The sequence below is a fragment of the Rousettus aegyptiacus genome, unplaced genomic scaffold (assembly GCF_014176215.1).
Source record: "Rousettus aegyptiacus isolate mRouAeg1 unplaced genomic scaffold, mRouAeg1.p scaffold_m13_p_8, whole genome shotgun sequence".
Taxonomy (NCBI): domain Eukaryota; kingdom Metazoa; phylum Chordata; class Mammalia; order Chiroptera; family Pteropodidae; genus Rousettus; species Rousettus aegyptiacus.
Window position 1 is genome coordinate 37,090,497 of NW_023416311.1, and position 15,246 is coordinate 37,105,742.

General features: G+C 42.1%; 1 protein-coding gene across 8 annotated transcripts in view; it reads right to left on the reverse strand.

The window, feature by feature from the left end:
- Nucleotides 1-15,246, reverse strand: part of PRR16 (proline rich 16) — a 253,880-nt gene that overhangs the window by 104,268 nt on the left and 134,366 nt on the right. The gene's annotated exons all lie outside the window — the stretch shown is intronic.

Consider the following 15,246-nt stretch of genomic DNA (forward strand, 5'->3'; position numbering starts at 1 on the left):
TTATTTCATAACTGCAAGTCTGTACTTAGTAATTCCCTTCCCCTTTTCCCAAAGATAGGGTTTTAACCTGACTCTGTATAGAGCCTTAAACTGGCCTTAATGCCTCAGGATAATATCAGTGAGATAACAAAAGTCCTCACATTTTCAATAATACTGTCCCCCCCCCCCAAAAAAAAAATGTGGACTGTGAATGTGGAGGACTGCAGGAGAGGGGATGGTGACCTAAGTAAAGTGAGCAAGGGGCTGAGTGATGGAAGCAGATGCACTGGGGCCACACTGGACTGTAGGAATAAATAACCAGAAAGACATGTCCCCATAACCCCACAGTGAAGGCATGAATGAGGTAGTAGAACGAACTGGAACACAACATTTAGCTCTTCCACAAAAGAAGAGCAATAGTAATTCCATGATCCCTCTCCATGCCCCACCTCCCCTAGGCCTTCGAGCTGTTGCATTATGGCTAGAAGGTGAAATATGTTCATCTTCACACTGGGACTTGCCTGGGAAGATAAGTCAGACCTAGACATCATATATCATGGTAAGGAAGAGTCACCCACACTGCCTGAGGCCCAAGGGCAGTTCCAATCAGAGCTGTTTTAGTCAAGCAAGATGAAAAGAACTGGCATGCTGACTCTATACACATTATTGTGGCAAAGAAAAGAAACAAAGGAACCATACGGCAAAAGACAGATAAAGAACTCAGTTCAGAAGAAATGGAAGAAAAATTTCCCCGATGAACTATACTATGGAAATAATAAGAGATAAATGCCAGATATAGAATAAAATAGAAGAGGAACTGAAGACCCAAAGAAATAAACTAAGTTATAAAATACTATACTTAACTAAACTGATAAATAAAATGCAAACAGCAAGATAGACAGTAAACATGATTGAAACTGAATTATTGATGTAGAGTGAAAGCTTGGCAGAATCAGTATGACTGCAAAAGGAGGAAAAAACAAACAAACAGATGAACAAGCAAAATGCCGATTTCAGACAGGCCTGCACCTAATGTTTTCAGGGTCTAGGGTAAGAGTAAAATACCATGCATTAAAATATTAAATAATGGTACTGTCAAGCTAATGTACTGTCAAGCTAATGTCTGTATTTTCTGTCTTCTATCTTGAAATATATATCTTGATAAAAATGCCTGAAAGGCCATTTAAATACAGAAGTTTTGGACAACTTAACATTCCATGCCAGGGTGTGGCAGTAAAGAAAGACAAGCTCCAGGCCCCCAAGCCTGGACCATGGCCCTTCATTCTCCTTTTCCCATCCCAGTCTTCCTTACACCACGAGGGGTCTCAAATGCATATATGTAGATACTCCAACACATACTTCCAAGCTCTCTCCACAGTCTCTACAAACAATCAACTTTTGGCCACTTCTTGGATCCAAATATAACAGTGGTTTTGTATGTCCTCAGAGACAAAGGTCATGATAGTGACCTTTGAAATGTGTTTGGAGCTGATAGTTGGGGAATTCCAGAGTCTAGGGTACTGTACTATGATCTAAATTGGAAATACAGATTCCAGCTGGACATGGGTGCTCAGTGTCTAAGATGAGGGTCTCTCTTGCTTATGCCTAAAGACAGTATTAATTGCAATTAGAGAGGAAACAATAATACGTAGGGAGGAAATACCAAGGTGATAAATGTCATGCGGAATGTTGGTTTTCCTAGTACACAGACTCCACAATTATGCAACAAAAAGTAATGTATTCAAAAGGCTATTTTTTTTAAACGAAGGAATCACTAAATTTGGCTGTTTAAATTTCACAATATACTCAAGTAAAATTCTTTAATGAACAATTGCCACTGAGAAATATCCAGCCTTGCAGGGATAGGCATCCAAGCAGAAGGAGCAAGTTAAGCTTAAGGGAGAAAAATCAGTCTGGCATCAGACTTTCCTAGAGCTATATCAAATGACAGAAGATGGAACAGCAATGTGTATAAAGTTCTGAGGGAAAGAAAGTGTGACCCTAGAATGTCATTCCCAGCCAAGCTGATGTGCAAACATAAAAACAACTTCAAATACCCAAAAAAGATAAGAAACACCAAATTTTACCAACCGAAAACATGATGGGAAAAGCTGCAACTGAAGAACTTGATCGGTATTCATTGGGTAGTTCTACACATTCTGAAGGAGAAAATATATTACCAGAGCATTTTCAAAATTATCCTTCAAGCATGGAGACAACTGACAGAAATTCTCAAGCACTTAAGAACACAAACTACAGAATCTCTTGAATACTTCTTTAAAGACAAACATGAATAAGAACGAAAGCAAAAATAAAATTACTTGACTATATAATTGACAGCAAGGGATCATATTAAGCATGGAAAAGAATTTCAAATCCATTTTTGCTTTTTATATTTCATAATCATTAAATAATAAAATTGCAATTCAAAAATTTCATAAATGATACCACTTATGCAAATTCTAAAAACACACATAAGACTACATATTATCATAAGCGCCCATGTAGTAAAAGTTCAAAAACATGCACAGGGAGGATTAGTAACAACTAAATGGAGAAAAAAGAGACTGTACTGGGAACAAGAGACTTAGGGGGGTTTGCTGTATGTTTCTTTTAAATAGGAAAAAACTTTTCCTAGGCAAATAAGGAAAACAAGAACATCTGTTAATCTATTAAATCTTCATCTTTGGTACTATTTGCCTATTATGTTATTTTGTGTGATTTTCTATATGTTAAAATGATGTTCATACATAAAAAAATGTTTTAAAAGTGCAAAGCCTGCCGAATGTATCTGCTTGCTTTACCATGTAGACCTTTAGAACATTTTAATTGTACAGTAAATGAAGTTATCAAAATGAAGTTTCACTATTAAGAAAACAAATGGAAAGAGCAGCAAGGCAAGCTTCATCTGCAATGATGTCTGTCTATGAAAAGAAATTAGTTACAAAATATTTTGCCACTAACATATTATTCAGAATGTGTTGATAACAACAAAAACTATTCATAAGAAATATGATTTCAAATTAAAAACTAACTGCAATGTATGTTTGGGGACCAGAAAATATAAAGTTGATAAATTTACTGTAAAATGCCTGTTTTGCTTAACGTGACACATGTATTTATACTGTCCTTATGCTGGCTTCACAACGTTAGGATGAGTTAGTAATGAAGCATTCATCTGTGACCTAGACTCCACACTCAAGATTGCTGAGGAAACAATCTAATACACGAGTAAGAGAAATTTGACATGGGAATGTGTGTGGCAATGTGTATGTCGTGAGAAGTACTGGGGCTTTGGGTTGGAGGACAGGCACGTTATCTCAGCTCCTTTACTGACCCACTCAGTAGCCTAAATATGAAATAATTTGGCTATAAATCTGTCATCTCTTTAACATCAACTACTCTGGCTCAATGGTTCATTCTCAAACCCTCATTAAGTTAAATCATCCTTTCCCCAGCCAAGGTGCTATTCCAGTAAAAATACAACTGACAAAATAAGTCTCAAACCTCATGTACCAAAGAATCAAACATACATGAAATTTCACCAACCCAGAAGATGACAGGAAAAGCTGTAATGAAAGGATTAGATTGACATTCAGTGGGCAGCTCTACACATTCTGAAGAAGATAATACATTACCTGAACATTTTAAAAGTTATCCTTCAAATATAGAGACAACTGACAGAAATTCTCAATAACCTAATAATGCACAGACTACAAGATCCCTTGAACTCTGTAGCCAACAAACAAATAAAATCAAAATAAATATGGCCTTTGAAAAACTCTACTAGGTGCATAATCAAATTGGGTCACTTTTGAACTTTTATGTTGTGGGGCCAGTGCTTACAATAATCATGTGTCCTATTAATTCTTTAGTTCTTTAAAAGTAAACCAATGTAAATTTTGAGGCCCTAAATGACCTTCTTTCTCTTGGGGTAGGGGAATAAAATGAGAGAGAACAAGCCCAAGCTCCTGATTCTAAGGAGGGAGAGTAGAATAAGAAATTGTCAAGAACTATAATTTCTTTCAACTTTTACATAAACAAGGCAAGATAATTTGATTTCCGACCCTACGTCTGTATTAGAACTTAAGGAGCAAATATCAAATAATAATTTTGTCCTCAAATAATTAGATACTGGGAGCAGACTTATAAACAAACACAGGACATCTTATTATTGACATTTCATTATTAGAGTTCTTTATGCATTTTATACTCTTATATGTTAGAGTTCTACATGCTTATGCATTATTTTTGTCTGTTAATCAAATCGCAAAGCTTCTGCTAGACAGTGTGATTGGAAATATTATGGTATGAGAGACTAGCAAATAAATTTTTAGAATTAAGTATAGACAGCCTTTGGATTTAATTATTGTACTATTATGAACACTTTAGTGCTTCTTAGGACAGTGGATGGTAGAAATAGGTATTTTCTCTTTTCCTTATCTTTTCCCCGCTGTGGCCTGGGCATAGCATAGGTTATGTGCTCTAGAAAAAACTACATGACTAAGCACGTCTTTGGCCGCCCATAAGAAACTGTTACGATAGCTGCAAAAATACCCAAATCCTATGAACTGAAGTTACCATACCAGACAGACATATATTACACCAAAAATAACACAGCCATGTGCTTCTCTGTACAGTATGGGACATGTTTCCATTGTGAAATCACATATTGTTGCAGAAAAGAAAAAATGTGCAAGAAAATTCTGTAGTACAATCTGCATGGAGAACAATGGAATCTAAAACTACTACTATTTCATTTTCAGATATGGGTACAGTAGGTAGAGCTTTCTGGAAACAAAAGATAACTGATGACCAGTTATTTTCAGGAAGGTACCCAAAGAAACAATGGTTGGTATTGACACAATAGCCTCATAAAGGTAGGAAGAGGATTGTCCTAATGGAATGCAAATTTCCTCTTCATAGAGAACAATCGGATCCCTTAATAGTTAATGTAAATAGTTCATTCTTAATGGTTAAGTCCGACAGAAGAACAAAAAGCAAATGTCTGGGGTCATGGATGGGGGAGCATTTATTCACACCCCCAATGTTTTCTTCCTAGTGGAGACATAGTTCTATCCTCACTTCTTCACCCTGGAAAGTAGAGTGAGCAGGAGAGTTGGAAAGATCACTTATAGTTAAATCTCCTCCTTTTCCCTTCTTGTGAGTAAGCTGTCTGTGGACTATATGCTTGTTCAGTTCCAGGTGCAGGAGGATATCTCGTGGCCTCCACTTTCAGACTGTGGTATGCTGTTAAATGTTTATCTCTCCAGTGGGAAAAAAGTCCTCAATATATGTCATTTACCAATTACTTCCACTTGGGTTGATTGTAAGCGGCCAACATAATGGCATTGAACATGGAGTCGGAGAGTGTGTGAACCATTGGCTTTCATAGTCCCTATGAGCTGGCTTAAGCACAACTCTGCACCTAAGTGTCATTCTTCAAGTTGCCTTTCATCAGTAACTGATATTTTAGTTTCAATCTACTTATGATGAAGTTTAATTTCTTATTTGGTTTGAAACCCGAGTTGGCAACAGGAGTTGTCTCCCTGAAACACCAAAATAGATAGAGGTCCAATATATGGACCATTTATAATTTATCCTTTAACTCTGTGAGAAATACAGTAACCGAACCCTGCTAAGCACTTAGCAAATGAAAATGAATAAATATATTTGATTTTGTGATGGTATAGGTATATTTTCATAAATATAAAATAACATAATGTGTCACTCGAACAGTCTAAGTCTTTAGTTAAAAAATCACTTGGCTATTATAAAAGTGAATGCGGACATTTCTCATTCTAAAGCCCTGGGTGAAAAAAAAATTATTTTATTATTAACCTCGAATATTTTTACCAAAAGCATTTGAATGTTTTCTTCATAACACATGATAATTTCATGATAAATGGAGATTGGATGAAATCAATTCCTAATTAGTTTAATACTGAAATCTTAAGCACAAAAATATGGCATATGTATAACATAAATTAAGAATTAAGCAACTATTTAAATTGCTTATATTTATTTATAAGAAACACAAATTATATTTGTCTATTTTTTAAAACTGGGAATAAACTACTTTGGCAAGGTAGATATAAATGTCAACTTAAGTACATCCCTTTTATAGGGACATATTTGGCAAAGTGTATGTAAATGTCAACTTAAATATGTCCCTTATTTGTAGTCACAGTTAATTACTGAATACTAAATATTGACATCTAGACTCACAATTATATTTTCCCCTATTCTGGTATGTTTGATAAGTAGTTAAACTTTTTTTTTTTTTCATAGTTATTACTACCATTAGAATGTCTTTCTACTTTCTTTGGAGTTTAATGTGATAAGAGATTATGGAAAAAATACATTTTCACATAATAGTTATCACATTTCACCCTTACATCTATTGAGAGAAGACATAATATAAGAAGTGAACATAGAATTGAGCCAAAGACAAGCAAATATACTACTTTAAATTAACTACACAATTTATTCAGTTGACTTCTTCCTTCACGACACCCAGGGATAGTATAATTGTAGATTTTCAGTCAGCAGAAATTAAATAACAATAAAACTCTTTCCTAACATGGTAAGTAGGTCCAAAAGAGTCATTGGTGTAAAAAGTGGTTATGATGATTCTAAGGATAATGAAAAAAACTAGACAAGTCTAAATATCTAGTGAGTTTGGAATTCCATGGATCCAGCAGTGTAATCCAAATCTATCAAGTCCCAGCTAGAATTTAGCTCTACCTACTGGTACCTGTCTACTTTGTCTTACATGTAGAAAGGAGAAAAGTCTGGGTTCCAAGACTGGTTGGGATTTCTTGGTTAGTGACAGCAATTCGGGAATCTGCTGGTTAGCTGACACCTGTCTCACAGAGTTCGGAAGAATGAATATCAAGAATAAGAAGACTTCCCTCAACCTGTCTGCATCCCCAATAGGGATTTCATGCTGTCTTCCATATCTAGCTTCCTTATTTGACAACTTCATTTAAAAATGCAGGGTGAGTTGAAGATTAAAACCAATTTTCAATCACTATCATGCAAATTAGTATCATCATGGGACATGTAATTGAATAGTTTTATTGTATAATGTTTGATACTAGCAGATTTTAATGAACAATCCCACACACCATATTCTTGAGTTTGTAGATTATAAATAAATTTTAGGGGGAAAATGAAGCAATTAATTGGGTCCTCAACTACTATATCTACTTCTCCTTTTTAAAACTTATTTATACAAAAGCTTCTATATATGCCTGTAATAAATAGGTCCACTTCCTCATATAATTTTATTTATACTCTAAACTATTAAGAACTATGTCAGGAGCCATCTTAAGACTAGAGGTCCGCCATTATAAATTACCAGGAAGGTCACGTAGCCAGAAAGAACTTGTTCTTCTTTTTGCATAAGTCACTCAGCACCTTCTAACTAAGCAACAGGAGGCCGCAATAACCGCAGGACAGAACGACGCTGATACCAGCTGGCCAATCAGATCATGCCATATACTCCTCTTTCCCTAATCAGCCCTACCCCTTTCTCTTATTTCCTGTATAAAAGCAACTGCTGCTCAGAATAAAATTTGAGGCTTGATCAGAACACTGTCTTGCCTCCACTCTTTTCTCTCGTCCGTGTTACCCCTCTTTTCTTTAGGTTGGGTTCTCCTCGGTTCTCCCACCAAATAACTTGTCCCGCGGGCGGGACAAGTGGCGCCCAACGTGGGGCCCGAGTGCAGAACCCTTACCCAGGCGGACTACGAAATAACAGAGGCTGCAGCTCGTTAAGGAGAAGTTTTTCAGAGAAGACTGCCTTTCACCGCTCATGGAAGGTCCTCGTCTTCGGCTCACCGGAGATCGCCGTCTTCGGTGAGTGTTCATCCGCCTTAGTTTAGTTTCAACACGGACTGCTAGGATCATAAGTAACAAATTTTAAACGGGGAAAAGAGTTGAGCATAACTCCCTCTGTCTTCTCTAGGTCCTCTTGTCTTTTCCTTTTTTTTTCAAAGGATTTGGGACTTTTCTCTCTAGCCCGCTTCTCGGCACAAGCCGTCCACCCCCGAGGTTAGAGGCTGCTTTTTCTGAGTTGGGAAAATACAGTGTGTCAGTCGACTTTAAGGCAGAAGTCGTCCACTCAGAGGGCATCCCGGTCGTAGACCTCTCCCTCCGCCCTGGAGAGAGCTGTAGGTCTGCGATTCGCCTCTTGAGAAGCCGTGTTGGCGGATTGTACCAACCGACTGCCCACGTCGAGACCTCTGGTATAATCCCTCCTCTGCTGCCTCTGTAAAAGAGCCTTGTCTATGCCCAAAGGCACAGCCGGCGGGACGTCCGTAGGCATCGCACCCCGGGGGGTCCGTGTTAGCGGATTGTACTAACCGGCTGCCCACACGGGAGAGAAGTTAAGTTCCCTTCTCCTCCTTTTTGCCTTGATACCTATGTTCACTTCCTCAGTTCCTATCCCTCTTTCTTTTTAGATAAATAAAACGAAAAGATGGGACAAACCTTGTCCAGAGAAGCACTATTCATAAAAGACTTAAAACGCTCATTCAAGGAACGAGGAATCCGAGTAAAAAAGAAGGATTTAGTCAAATTTTTTCTCTTCATTGATGAAGTCTGTCCCTGGTTCATAGTAAATGGCCCCGAAATCCATCCAAAAAAATGGCAAAAGGTAGGCAGAGACTTAAACGATAAGTTACAAAAGGAAGGCCCTGATGCCGTCCCCGTCGCTGCTTTCTCTTATTGGGGACTAATTCGAGATATTGTAGAAACCGCCTCCGATGACCCCGAAAAACGACAACTCTTGTCAGTAGCGGAGTACTGCCTTAAACCGCTGTCTCGCTCAGCATCCGTTGCTTCTCTTCCCACTGAGAAGCCCCCCTCTAGATGTCCCTCAGTCGTTATAGACATGAGCGATCCCTCTCCAACTAAAGGCATATACCCTTCTTTGCCCACAGAACATCCCCCTTCTCCTAAAAGTCCTCTTACCAATCCCTTACTGACTAAAAGACCACTCAATGACCCCTTAGATCCTGGTGATGCCGCCACCTTAGGAGATGAGGCCGTACGATATCGTAACCCAGATTGGCCTTCTACTTGGCTCCCACCCTACAATCCACAGTTCTGTGCGCCTGTTCTGCCATTCCCCGCCTCCAACGGCAACAACCTTTCACAAACCAAAGATAAGCTTGCTGCACAGATGGCCGAGATAGAGAGCAAACTAGCCTCCCTTCAGGCTGCTTTACAAGAGACTGTCCTTACCGCCCAACGCTTGCCCATAAAACCCTCCAAAAACCCCAAACCAAAAACCCTCACCTTCCCTGTCATCACCCGATCCCAACGACCTGAATCTCCCACCTCTAACACCGCTGATCCCCCTGATGCCCCTGAAGGTGGAGAGGACACTGCTGACAATAATGATGAAGAAGAAAGCAGTGACGACGAACTCCCTCCCCCCGCCCCGGAGCGTAGAGAGTTCCATAAATTACCGTTCAAAAACTTAAAAGAACTAAATACAGCTGTCAGGACTTATGGACCTAATGCTCCTTACACCTTATCTGTCCTCGAAACACTGTCTCGAGGGGGACACCTTCTCCCTTGTGAATGGCTCCGCATAGTCCAGGCTGTCCTCACCCGTGGCCAATATCTAACTTGGCGGGCTGATTTCTGTGACCGCTGCCAGACTATAGCCGCTAATAATCTTAAAAATCCCCGCTCTCATTCTTGGACCTTTGAAAAACTTACTGGTCAGGGGACATATGCCACTGAAGAGCGACAACGAAATCTCCCTATTGGACTCCTTTCTCAGACACATAATGCCGCTCTTGGGGCCTGGAGAACTCTTCCTAGTTCTGGCACCCCCACCACACCACTCACCAAGGTTATCCAAGGTCCCCAGGAAGATTACAGTGAATTTGTCAGTCGCCTTCTAGAGGCTGCTGAGCGCGCTCTAGGAAGCGACGCCGCTAATGACAGGTTAGTCAAACAATTGGCTTTTGAAAATGCTAACGCCTCCTGCCGAGCCGTCCTCAGGGGTAAGACCCGGGACAAGACGCTCGATGAAATGCTTCGCTTGTGCCGAGACGTTGATCCATTTACTTCCAAGGTATCTCAGGCCATTCATCTAGCGGTTGGTGCTGCAATCCAGGCCAACCCTGGCCAACAAAGAAATTGTTTCAAATGCGGTCAGCCAGGGCACTTTGCCCGTCAATACCACGGTTCCCATGACAAACCCAGGGTTCAGGGCCCTTATAATAAAGGACCTTCTCCTCCCTCGACACCTTGCCCTGTTTGCAAAAAGGGCCGACACTGGGCTAGAGACTGCCGCTCCACCACCGACATACTCGGTAACCCCATCACTCGCCAGCAGGGAAACGGGCAGAGGGGCCAGCCCCGGGCCCCTCAGCCAATCCCTTTTCTCAGGGCCTCGGGGAACAGCCAGATAGAACAAACTCAGCCCCTACCCACCTTTCCCCAAAATCAGTCCATTCCCTTTACAGGGCCACCCCAGGAAGCGCAGGACTGGACCTCTGTGCCTCCTCCGACATCATATTAGAGCCCGATAGCGGGACTCAGGTGATCCCCACAGGCGTTTTTGGGCCCCCTCCCCCTAAAACATTTTTTCTTATCCTTGGAAGGGCCTCCTCTACCTTGCAGGGCATCACCATTTTTCCCTCTATTGTTGACAGTGATTATTCCGGGGAGATAAAGATATTAGCCAGTAGCTCCAGAGGCCCACTTTATATACACCAAGGTCAACGCCTTGCTCAGGCTCTACCCCTACCCCTCGACACATCTAATCCTTCCCTAGGGCCTTCCCGAGGGGCGTCTACGCCTGGTTCCTCTGATATTTTTTGGATCCAACAACTTTCTCGAGAACGCCCATACCTCACACTCAAAATCAATGGCAAAAAATTCAAAGGCATCCTTGACACGGGCGCTGACTCTACAGTGCTTGCAAAGGCCTCCTGGCCTTCTTCCTGGCCTTGCCAGCCCTCTCTTACTCATCTTCAAGGCATAGGACACTCTCAAAACACCTTACAAAGCTCTCAACTCCTCACCTGGGAAGACCCTGATGGAAACACTGGTCAGGTCCGCCCCTTTATTGTCCCCGGGCTTCCCGTGAATCTGTGGGGTCGCGACATATTGAGCCAGATGGGAGTTTTAATGTTCAGTCCCTCAGCTACCGTTACTCACCAAATGCTAAACCAAGGGTTCATCCCGGGCAAGGGCCTTGGAAAAAATAATCAGGGTATTACCGTTCCCATAGAGGCCGAACACAGGGCCCCACGGACAGGCTTAGGGTACGACATCAAAAATTTTTCGTGAGGGCCGTTGCTCCCCCTGCACTCCAGGCAGATAAAATCACGTGGAAGAGCAACCACCCTGTCTGGATCGATCAATGGCCCTTGCCTCGTCATAAACTTTCAGCGGCCACACAGTTAGTGCAGGAACAGTTAGATGCTGGCCACATTGAACCATCTACCTCCCCTTGGAACACTCCCATCTTTGTTATACAAAAGAAAGGGGGTAAATGGAGACTTCTTCAAGATCTCAGAGAAATCAATAAGACCATGGTTCCCATGGGGGCGCTCCAACCAGGGCTGCCGTCCCCCGTTGCAATACCTGCAGGATATCATAAGATAGTCATAGATCTAAAAGACTGTTTTTTTCTGTATCCCTTTACATCCGGAGGACAGAAAACGTTTCGCCTTTAGCCTCCCAGTTGTTAACTGCATAGGACCCTCCCCAAGATTTCAATGGAAGGTTTTGCCTCAGGGTATGGCAAACAGTCCTACCCTTTGTCAAAAATTTGTTGCCCAGGCCATTGATCCGTTTCGCCTTACACATCCCGACCTATACATTGTCCATTATATGGATGATATTCTCCTGGCAGGCTCTGATATTGCCATCTTGCTTGATACCAGCCATAAATTAGTTGATGCTCTTCAAGATCTAGGACTACAGATTTCCCCAGAAAAGGTCCAATTACAGCCCCCTTTCCTCTTCTTAGGTTTCGAGTTACACCCCTCTAAGGTCCTTTCACAAAAGGTTGAATTGAGAAAAGACTCTTTACAGACCCTCAATGATTTCCAACGCCTGTTAGGTGATATCAACTGGCTTCGCCCATATCTAAAGTTGACCACCGGAGATTTAAAGCCCCTCTTTGACATTCTCCGAGGAGATCCTGATCCCTCTTCTCCACGCACCCTGACGCCTGAGGCAGCCTCGGCCTTAAACTTAGTTGAAAAGGCCATTTTAAATCAAAATATCTCATACTATTCCCCTGCCTGTGCCCTGTGGCTACTAATTCTTCCCACAACCTTCACGCCTACGGGTGTCCTGTGGCAAAACAAACCCCTATATTGGCTTCATCTGCCAGCTACTCCTTCTAAGATACTCCCTGTCTACCCTTCTCTTATCGCACAAATACTTAAAATGGGGCGCGAAAGCTCCCTAAAGCTTTTTAACAAAGACCCTGACATCATTGTTGTGCCCTATGAAGCAGCTCAGGTCAAATGGCTACTACAAACATCAGATGAATGGGCTGTCAATTGTATTTCATTTCAAGGAAAGATAGATAATCATTACCCTGCTGACAAACTCATACAATTCCTTAAAAACCAGGCTGTAGTTTTCCCTTCCCTGACCAAGAGCCGTCCTATTCCACAAGCTCCTTCTGTTTTCACAGATGGCTCCTCTTCAGGAATTGCTGCCTTTAGTATTAATGGACAGCTTACTAAGATCAGGACCGACTACTTGTCCGCACAGCTTGTAGAACTTTTTGCAGTTGTTCAAGTCTTCAAGACTCTCCCTAATAGTCCTTTTAATTTGTTCACCGATAGTGCTTATATAAGTCAATCAGTTCCCCTTCTGGAGACCGTCCCTTTTATTCGACCCTCCACTAATGCCTCCCCCTTATTCTCAGAACTCCAAAACCTCATCCTCGCCAGATCTCATCCCTTTTTTATAGGGCACATCCGTGCTCACTCAGGTCTCCCTGGCCCCCTAAGTACTGGTAATGATCTTGTTGATAGAGCCTCTCGAGAAGTTTCCAACCTTGTTATGGCTATATCTTCTACTGACCCCATTCAACAAGCTCAACAGGCTCATCAGATACACCACCTAAATGCCCGGACTCTTCGCCTTTTATTCTCCATTACTAGGGAACAGGCACGCCAAATAGTGCGCCAATGTCAGGGGTGTCTTACTCTACTACCTGAACCCCATCTTGGCGTCAATCCTCGCGGCCTTACTCCTGGAGAACTGTGGCAAATGGATGTTACTCATTTCAGCCCTTTTGGTAAACTGAAATATATACATGTTTCTATAGATACCTTCAGTGGCTTTCTCTGTGCAACCCTACAGTCTGGAGAAGCCACCACACATGTTATCAGTCATATGATTTCATGCCTTGCCTTTCTACCATTACCTAAAACTCTCAAGACTGATAACGGCCCAGGCTACACCAGTACTTCCTTTAAACAATTTTGTGCTCAACTAAATATCAAACATATTACAGGCATTCCGTACAACCCCCAGGGCCAGGGCATTGTTGAAAGAGCACACCAGACTTTGAAGAATATGCTTACAAAACTTCAACACTCCAAAGGTATCCTATACCCCCCACACAACAATAATAAGACCTTGTTAAATCATGCCCTTTTTGTCCTTAATTTCCTGACACTCGACAATGATGGAAAGTCTGCAGCCGACCGATTTTGGCACCCTACTACTGCAAACTCTTATGCACAAGCCCTGTGGAAAGATCCTCTGACATCAAAATGGAATGGTCCCGACCCCGTCCTTATCTGGGGCAAGGGACATGCATGTATCTATGATTCTAAAACACAAAATGCCCGATGGCTGCCTGGGAGGCTAATAAAACTCATCGACCCACCAGGGGAACTGCCCCCTGAGAAAAATGTATAAATGTGTTCTTTTCCAGGTACTTTACAAAAATGTCTCCATTCTCTGCGATATGGCTCGCCATCTTTGGGGCACTCCAAACCGTAAGCGCCTCCTCAAGCTACACACTCTACAACTTCACCTGGATCATCAGAAATCAGGCAGGAGATATTGTCAACACCTCTTCTTCCCTAGCCCCCCAACCACAGAAAGCCTCCCTTCAAGTAGATCTTTGCCAACTGGCAGCTGGAGGGGACCCTTTATGGGGACTTGCCACAGATTTCCTTCCGCTAGTCAAGGCACCCAATAATTCGGACCATTATCACACCGTTCCAACCTGCGATTCCCCTTGGGGTCGCACTTCTCTTTGGCTGCAACAAGGGGGATACTATGTCTGTCCCGGCGCTCATAGGCCGCGAGGGTTAGATTATAAATGTGGTCTCCAGGCTGATTATTATTGTGCCTCTTGGGGCTGTGAAACCACTGGAGATGTAAGCTGGAAGCCTGCCTCTGACAAGTTCATACAAGTAAAGAGGCTTAATCCTCCCTCTCCTGAAAATGATCTAAACAACATCCCGACATCAGTCTATAAAGCCTGTAGCGACCCAGGGTGGTGCAACCCCCTCCAAATATCTATCATTAAGGCCGACCTGAATGATTGGCAAACCACCCGGAAAAGACATTGGGGCATTCGTGGCTATTTTTCAGGGAAAGATAAAGGAATGCTTTTCTCTATTGAACTTTCTAAAGAAAGTCCCAACAGAAATGCGGCTTACCTGGGACCTAACCCAGTCCTGCGCCAATCCAAAATAGAAGGCACTGCTCCAAAACCTAAACGCTCTGCTCCTAAGCTTACAGCCACACCCCAGCCCAGCCATAAAAAAACCACCCCTTTTCAGCCTACCATCCTGCCTGGGCCTCCTGATTCTTCACAACTTATAGTTGACTTGATTAATGCCTCATTAGAGGCTCTCAGAGACAAAAACAGCACAGCCCATCAAGAATGTTGGATTTGCTTCTCGCCTATCCCTCCTTTTTATGAAGGCATAGCGACCCTTGAACCTCCCCTTTTTACAAATGATAGCGGTGCTTTGTTACATACTCAAGACCCCTTTACAGCCCTCACCCTAACATCTATCTCCGGCTTAGGCCTCTGTCTCATAGGACCAGCAATGCGTCCCCCGACCAGCCTAATTCCCATATGTAACCAAACCATGACAATCAATCACACATTCTCATATGTGCTTGCTGCTAGTGGCACTTATTTTGCTTGCTCCTCTGGCTTAACCCCATACGTTTTTACATCCCACTTTTTGACCTCTCGCGATTACTGCGTAGTTGTTGTTTTATTCCCCCGATTTTTTCTCC